The following is an 8,195-nucleotide window of genomic DNA, read 5'->3' as shown; positions in this document are numbered from 1 at the left end:
TGAAAAACCCACAGCTAATATCATCCTCAATGGGGAAAAATTGCAAACCTTCCCCCTAAGATCAGGAACAAGACAAGGATGTCCACTATCACCACTATTATTCAACATTGTGTTGGAGGTTCTAGCCAGAGCAATTAGACAAGAAAAAGAAATACAAGGCATCAAAATTGGAAAGGAAGAAGTAAAACTATCACTGTTTGCAGACGATATGATACTATACGTCGAAAACCCGGAAAAATCCACAACAAAACTACTAGAGCTAATAAATGAGTACAGCAAAGTAGCAGGTTACAAGATCAACATTCAAAAATCTGTAGCATTTCTATACACTAGCAATGAACAAGCTGAGGGGGAAATCAAGAAACGAATCCCATTTACAATTGCAACTAAAAGAATAAAATACCTAGGAATAAATTTAACTAAAGAGACAAAAAACCTATAGAAAGAAAACTACAAAAAATTGTTAAAAGAAATCACAGAAGACCTAAATAGATGGTAGGGCATACCGTGTTCATGGATTGGAAGACTAAATATAGTTAAGATGTCAATCCCACCTAAATTGATTTACAGATTCAATGCAATACCAATCAAAATCCCAACAACTTATTCATCAGAAATAGAAAAACCAATAAGCAAATTTATCTGGAAGGGCAGGGTGCCCCGAATTGCTAAAAACATCTTGAGGAAAAAAAACGAAGCTGGAGGTCTCGTGCTGCCTGACTTTAAGGCATATTATGAAGCCACAGTGGTCAAAACAGCATGGTATTGGCATAAAGATAGATATATCAACCAATGGAATTGAATAGAGTGCTCAGTTATAGACCCTCTCATCTATGGACATTTGATCTTTGATAAGGCAGTCAAGCCAACTCACCTGGGACAGAACAGTCTCTTCCATAAGTGGTACCTAGAGAACTGGATATCCATATACAAAAGAATGAAAGAAGACCCATATCTCACACCCTATACAAAAGTTAACTCAAAATGGATCAAAGATCTAAACATTAGGTCTAAGACCATAAAACAGTTAGAGGAAAATGTAGGGAGGTATCTTATGAAACTTACAATTGTAGGCAGTTTTATGGACCTTAAACCTAAAGCAAGAGCACTGAAGAAGGAAATAAATAAATGGGAGCTCCTCAAAATTAAACACTTTTGTGCATCAAAGAACTTCATCAAGAAAGTAGAAAGACAGCCTACACAATGGGAATCAATATTTGGAAACGACGTATCAGATAAAGGTCTAGTATCCCGAATTTATAAAGAGATTGTTCAACTCAAGAACAAAAAGACAGCCAACCCAATTACAAAATGGGAAAAAGACTTGAACAGACACCTACCAGAAGAGGAAATACAAATGGCCAAAAGGCACATGAAGAGATGCTCAATGTCCCTGGCCATTAGAGAAATGCAAATCAAAACCACAATGAGATATCATCTCACACCCACCAGAATGGCAATTATCAACAAAACAGAAAATGACAAGTGCTGGAGAGGATGCGGAGAAAGAGGCACACTTATCCACTGTTGGTGGGAATTTCAAATGGTGCAACCACTGTGGAAGTCAGTTTGGTGGTTCCTCAAAAAGCTGAATATAGAATTGCCATACGACCCAGCAATACCATTGCTGGGTATCTACTCAAAGGACTTAAGGGCAAAGACACAAACGGACATTCGCACACCAATGTTTATAGCAGCGTTATTTACAATTGCAAAGAGATGGAAACAGCCAAAATGTCCATCAACAGAAGAATGGCTAAACAAACTGTGGTATATACATATGATGGAATATTATGCAGCTTTAAGACAGGATAAACTTATGAAGCATGTAATAACATGGATGGACCTAGAGAACATTATGCTGAGTGAGTCCAGCCAAAAACTAAAGGACAAATACTGTATGGTCCCACTGATGTGAACGGACATTCGAGAATAAACTTGGAATATGTCATTGGTAACAGAGTCCAGCAGGAGATAGAAACAGGGTAATATAATGGGTAATTGGAGCTGAAGGGATACAGACTGTGCAACAGGACTAGATACAAAAACTCAAAAATGGACAGCACAATAATACCTAATTGTAAAGTAATCATGTTAAAACACTGAATGAAGCTGCATCTGAGCTATAGGTTTTTTTTTTACTATTATTATTACTTTTATTTCTTTTCTCTATATTAACATTCTATATCTTTTTCGGTTGTGTTGCTAGTTCTTCTGAACCGATGCAAATGTACTAAGAAACGATGATCATGCATCTATGTGATGATGTTAAGAATTACTGATTGCATATGTAGAATGGTATGATTTCTAAATGCTGGGTTAATTTCTTTTTTTCCATTAATTAATAAAATATATATACATATATATAAAAAGAAATATCTCAAATCAGAGACCTAGAAAAGAGATCTAGAAAATTTAACCCAAAGTGAGCAGAAGGAAGGGAATAACAAAAATGACTGTAGAGATAAATTAAATAAAGGATAACAACAAAATAAACAATAGAAAAAAATCAGTGAAACCAAAAGTTGGTACTCTGTAAAGATCAATAAAATCCACAAACCTTTAGCAAGACTGACAAAGTAAAAAAGAGATGATACAATAATTAATATCAGAAATGAAAGGGAAAACATTACCACCAAACTCACAGAAATACAAGCAATCATAAGAGGGTACTATGAACAACTGAACATTAACAAATTAGAAAACCTAGATGAAATGAAGAAATTCCTAGAAACATACAAACTACTTATATTGTCTCAAGAAGAAACAGAAGATCTCAACAGGCCAATATGAAAGAGATTGAATCAGTAAACAAAAACCTCCCGACAAAGAAAAGTCCTAGATCACATGGCTTCTCCGGTGAATGCTGCCACATATTCCAAGAAGAATTAATGTCAATCCTGCTCAATCTCTTCCAAAAATTAAGAGTAGTGAACACATTCTAACTCATTCTATGAGGCCAACATCACCCTAATACCGAATACAGATAAGGATACCACAAGAAAACAAAATTACAGGTTAATATCTCTTGTGAGTAAATGTAAAATTCCTAGACAAAATACTTGCAGACCAAATCCAACAGTATATTAAAATAACTATGCCCTATGATAAAGTGGGATTTATTTCAGGTTTGCAAGAGTGGTTCAACATAAGAAAATCAATTGATCTAATACACTGCATTAATAAAATGAAGGGGGAAAAGCACATGATCATCTCATCTGACACAGAAAAAGTATTTGACAAAATCCAGCACCTCTCCTTGATACAAACACTTAGAAAACTAAGAATAGAAGGAAATTTCCTCAACATAATATGAAAAACCCACAGTTAACATCATACTCAGTGGTGAAAAACTGAAAGCTTTCCCTCTATGATCAGGAATAAGACAGGGATGGTCACTGACATCACTGTTATTCAACATTTTGCTAGAAGTTCTAGCTACAGTAGTAAGGCAAGTCAACATTTTGCTAGAAGTTTTAGCTACAGTAGTAAGTCAAGAAACAAGAAATAAAAGGTACCCACACTAGAGAGGAAGAAGTAAAACTTTCACTATTTGCAGATGATATGATCCTATATAGAAAGTCCTGAAAAATCTATAACAAAGCTACTATAGCTAATAAATGAGTTCCACAAAGTAGCAGAATACAAGATCAACACACAAAAATCAGTAATGTTTCTATACATTCATAGCAAGCAATCTAAGGAGGAAATCAAGAAAAAAATCCACTTACAATAGCAAGTAAAATAATAAAATATATAGGAATAAATCTAGCCAGAGATGTAAGATGTACAAAGAAATCTACAAAACATTGCTAAAAGAAATAAAAGAAGACCTAAATAAACGGAAGAACTTTTTGTGTTCATGGATTAAAAGACTACATATTGTTAAGATATCATATTCACCCGGACTGATTTAGAAATTCAACACAATCCCAATCCAGATTCCACCAACCTTCTTCGTAGAAATGGAAAAGTCAATCATGAAATTTATATGAACATGTAGGGGGCCCAAATAACCAAAACCATTTTGAAAAAAGAACTAAGTTGGAATGCTCGCACATCCCGATTTTAAAGCGTATTACAAAATGACACTAATAAGCCATGGTACTGGCACAAGTACAGGCTATGCCATATTGATCAACAGAAACAAACTGAGAGTTCAGAAAGAATCAATCACATCTATGGTAAGTTGATTTATGACAAGAGTGCCAATTCCATTATATGGGAAAGAATAGTTTCTCTAACAAATGGTTCTGGGAAAAGTGGATATCCATATGCAAAAGAACGAAGGTGAACCCTTATGTTACAACACATGCAAAAATTAACTCAAAATGAATCAGAGACCTAAATATAAGAAAAGAGAACTATAAAACTCCTGGAAGAAAACTAGGAAAGCATCTTCAAGACCTTGTGTTAGGCAACAGTTTCTTACACTTTACACTAAAAGCATCAGCAACAAAAGAAAAAAATGGATAAAAGCGACTTTGTAAAAATTAAATACTTTTGTGCATTAAAGGACTTTATCATAAAAGTAGAAAGATAATTACAGAATGGGATAAAATATGTGGAAACCACAGAATGGATAAAGGTTTAATATCTAGAATACATAAAGAAATCCTTCAACTCAACAACAAAAGACAACTCAATTAATAAATGGGCAAAAGAATTGAATAGACATTGGTCCAAAGAAGTTATATAAATAACCAATAAGCTATGAATAGATGCTCACATCATTAGCCATTAGGGAAATGCCAATCAAGACCATAGTGTGATACCATTTCATACCCTCTAGAATGACTATTATTCAAAAAAAAAAAAAAACCTAGAATAACAGGTGTTGAGAGGGTTGGAGATAAAGGAACAGTTGTTAATTGTCGGTGGGAACGTAAAATGGTGAAGTAGCTGTGGAAAAACATTTGGAAGTTCCTCAGAAATTGAAGTATATAATTATCATGTAACCTGCAATCCCAGTACTAGGTATACACCCAAAAGAAATGAAAGCAGGGATTCAAACAGACGTTTGCACATGGATGTTAATAGTGGCATTATTCACAGTTGCCAAAAGATGGAAGAAACCCAAGTGGCCATCAACAGATAAACAAAGTGTGGTATATACATACAATGGAATATTATTCAGCCCTGAGAAGGAATGAAGTCCTGATCGATGTGGCAATATGAATGAACCTTAGAAATATCATTTTGAGTTACATCAGTCAGACAAAAGGACAGTTACTGTATGATCCCACTGAAATGAAATATTTAGAAGACATTAATTCACAAAATCAGAAATTAGAATACAGTTTATCAGGGGCCCCGGTGGGAGTAGGGAATGGGGAGTCAATACTCAATCGGTACAGAGTTTCTGTTTGGGATGATGGAAAAGTTTTGTTAATGGATAGTGGTGATGGGAATATGACACTATTAATTTAAATGTGTTAAGTGGAAATTTTAGGTTAGATATATACTAGAAGAATAAAATTGTTTTAAAATAACATAGGAATGCATACACACAATAAATCTTATTGCTACTATGGACTATTATTCGATAGTATAATTATAATAATATTGTTTCATCAATTGTAACAATGATTATTAATTATGTTACCATAACACAAATTCTAAGTGTTAACAGGGAAAACTGTGTGTGGGGGACACATGTGAACTCTATTTTCTGCATAATTTTTCTGTAAGTTAAATAAAAACAAAACAAAACAAAACAAACTAAAAATCCTACAACAGTTCTCCATTCTTCAAATTGTTTTCCCAGAAGTCTCAGTGTCTGGAGAACCTATAGTATGTCTAGTGCTCGCCTGAGAAGCATCATAAATCAGAAGTACCTGGCTACTTTAGAGGGCAGTGCTCTGAACCATGGGTCAAGCAACGGTGGGGCATGGCAGCAAAATTTCATGTCCATCTGGAGCTTATATCTCCCCTTCCAGATCATGTTCTGGGGACTTAGACCTCAGTAATCTCTGCCTACTTCTAGGTCCTAAAAATAGGCCTCTTTCCTGGGTCTATCCCACTGTTTTTGGACACTTCTATGCTATATGAACTGCTAGGTGAAGGAATGGTCTGTGGGAGGCTGTTTGTAGGGGATGTGGATGAAGTTTATACACACACACCTGGGTATCCACAAACATGTGTACTAGTGCAAGACAGTGCTGGGGTTGGGAAGAGAAGTGGAGAGCAGCTCTCACTTTCTGCCGTGCAGTGGTATGGAACTCTGAGAAACTGAGAATTCTCGTTTCCAGTCTGGCCTTCCAGGTCATGACGAAGTCAAGTTGGGAAGATATATCTTATTTAATAGTTTGCTAGCTAGATTTATAGTTTTTAAAATACTTAAACATATGGCTTTGTCAGTCAGATTGCCAGACTTAGTGGATAAAAATGAAAGATACCCAGTTAAATTTGAACTTCTGGTGAGCAATGGGTAACGTTTTTGTACAAGTATATCCCATGCAATAGTTGAGACATACTTATACTAAAATAGCATTCCTTATTTATCTGAAATTCAAATTTTAACTGGTTGTCTGGTATTTTGTGTGACAACCCTAAGTATAAACCCAGTTTAGTCTGACTGGGTAGCATAACATTTTAGTCTGACTAAACCTGAACAGTTCAGCCACACAGCAAGGTGTCACGTGGGGATCATCTAATCAAGCTTGATGCTAGTTCAGAAATGTAATAACCAAGCTATTAAACTAACTTAATATTCTCAATTAAGAGGAAATAACAAAATATGTCTGTGGGACATGGGTAACACCTCTCTTTTATTTCCTTCCTCAACCCCCAGCTTCATCCCAGCCCTGAGTCTGCCTGGGCGAATCTTATCTTAGTACTGACAGCTTGTCGTGACTGTGTTTTCCTATACTGCAGAGATAAAACCCAGTAGGGCCATTCTCATTCACCCCAATAGAGAAGAATAAATCCTGGTACTTCCACGATGTAGAACAAGAAATTTCTCTATTTCTTCTTTCTCTCCCTTCTGCCTCTCACACTAACCAAGAAGGATATGGTTCTAATAATCTCCCACTGTTTTCTCCCAATATGAAACATCACATGTAAATTATGTAGTCATAACAGTACTACATAACAAACCAAAAAACTTAATGACTTATAATAATAAGATTTATTTGACTTACAAAAGTAAGATGATTCAGGCTGAGCTTGGCTGGGCAGTTCTGGTCTCTGCTGGCTCATATACATGTCTGGCATTTGGCTGGCTGGTGGCCAGGCAACAGGGGCCATGGACCATGTATTTCTCATTTTCCAGAAGTCCATCCTGGGTATGTTCTCATGGCAGTGACAAAGGCTCAAGAGCACAAGTGGAAACATGGATGATTTTATGAATTAACATCTTCTAAATATTTCATTTCAGTGGGATCATCACATGGCTAAGCTCAGAAGCAAGGAGCAGGGAACATATTCCACCTCTTAGAGAAAATGTAGTCAGGTGCCAAAGGGTATGGATATTGGAAAGGGTGAAGGGGCCACTAATGCAATTAATTTATCATACATAGTCCATGTGAAAATAATTAAAATTAATATTGATGACTAGCTTTTATTGAATACCTGAACTCAGGTCTCTTTGGCTCTGCTTTCATGTATTAAGTCAGTGTTCTCCCTTTACTAATGTGGAAAGAACCTCTCGACTCAACATAAGACTATTAGAACTATCCACATCTGAGGGACAACATATTCTCCATCTTACGCATCTTGGAAGCATCTGTGAAAAACTAGACTAGCACCTCTCTAAGGAAGGTCTAGCAGTCTATCTGCTTGAAACTGAACACAGTTTGAATTTTAATATTCATAAATTAACTTTCAGTCTGACCAGGCAACTGTGGCACTGCTTTTCACTAAGCCCATCAAATTATAAATCTATTTAACCATTTGTTTTTTTTACTAAACTTCTATTAAATACACAATATGCACTGCATAGATAATGTAACACAGAATGGAACGGAAAAGAAGGACTTCATCCATTCCTAATTTAATTGTAGCAACTTGATGATAACTAATGAAAAGACCAGAAGGTAATCATTTCCTCTCTTGAATGAAGAAGAGTTTTGCAGCTTGACTGCAACTGTCTGTGAATTTCAAGCTCCATTTGTTGAAACATGAAAACAGTAGATGTGACTCTTTTGGAATCACTAAGCAAAATTGTTTGGAAACTATTGGAGAAATTTATATTC

The sequence above is a fragment of the Tamandua tetradactyla genome, chromosome 6 (genome assembly GCF_023851605.1).
Source record: "Tamandua tetradactyla isolate mTamTet1 chromosome 6, mTamTet1.pri, whole genome shotgun sequence".
NCBI lineage: Eukaryota > Metazoa > Chordata > Mammalia > Pilosa > Myrmecophagidae > Tamandua > Tamandua tetradactyla.
This window is presented reverse-complemented; position numbering follows the sequence as displayed.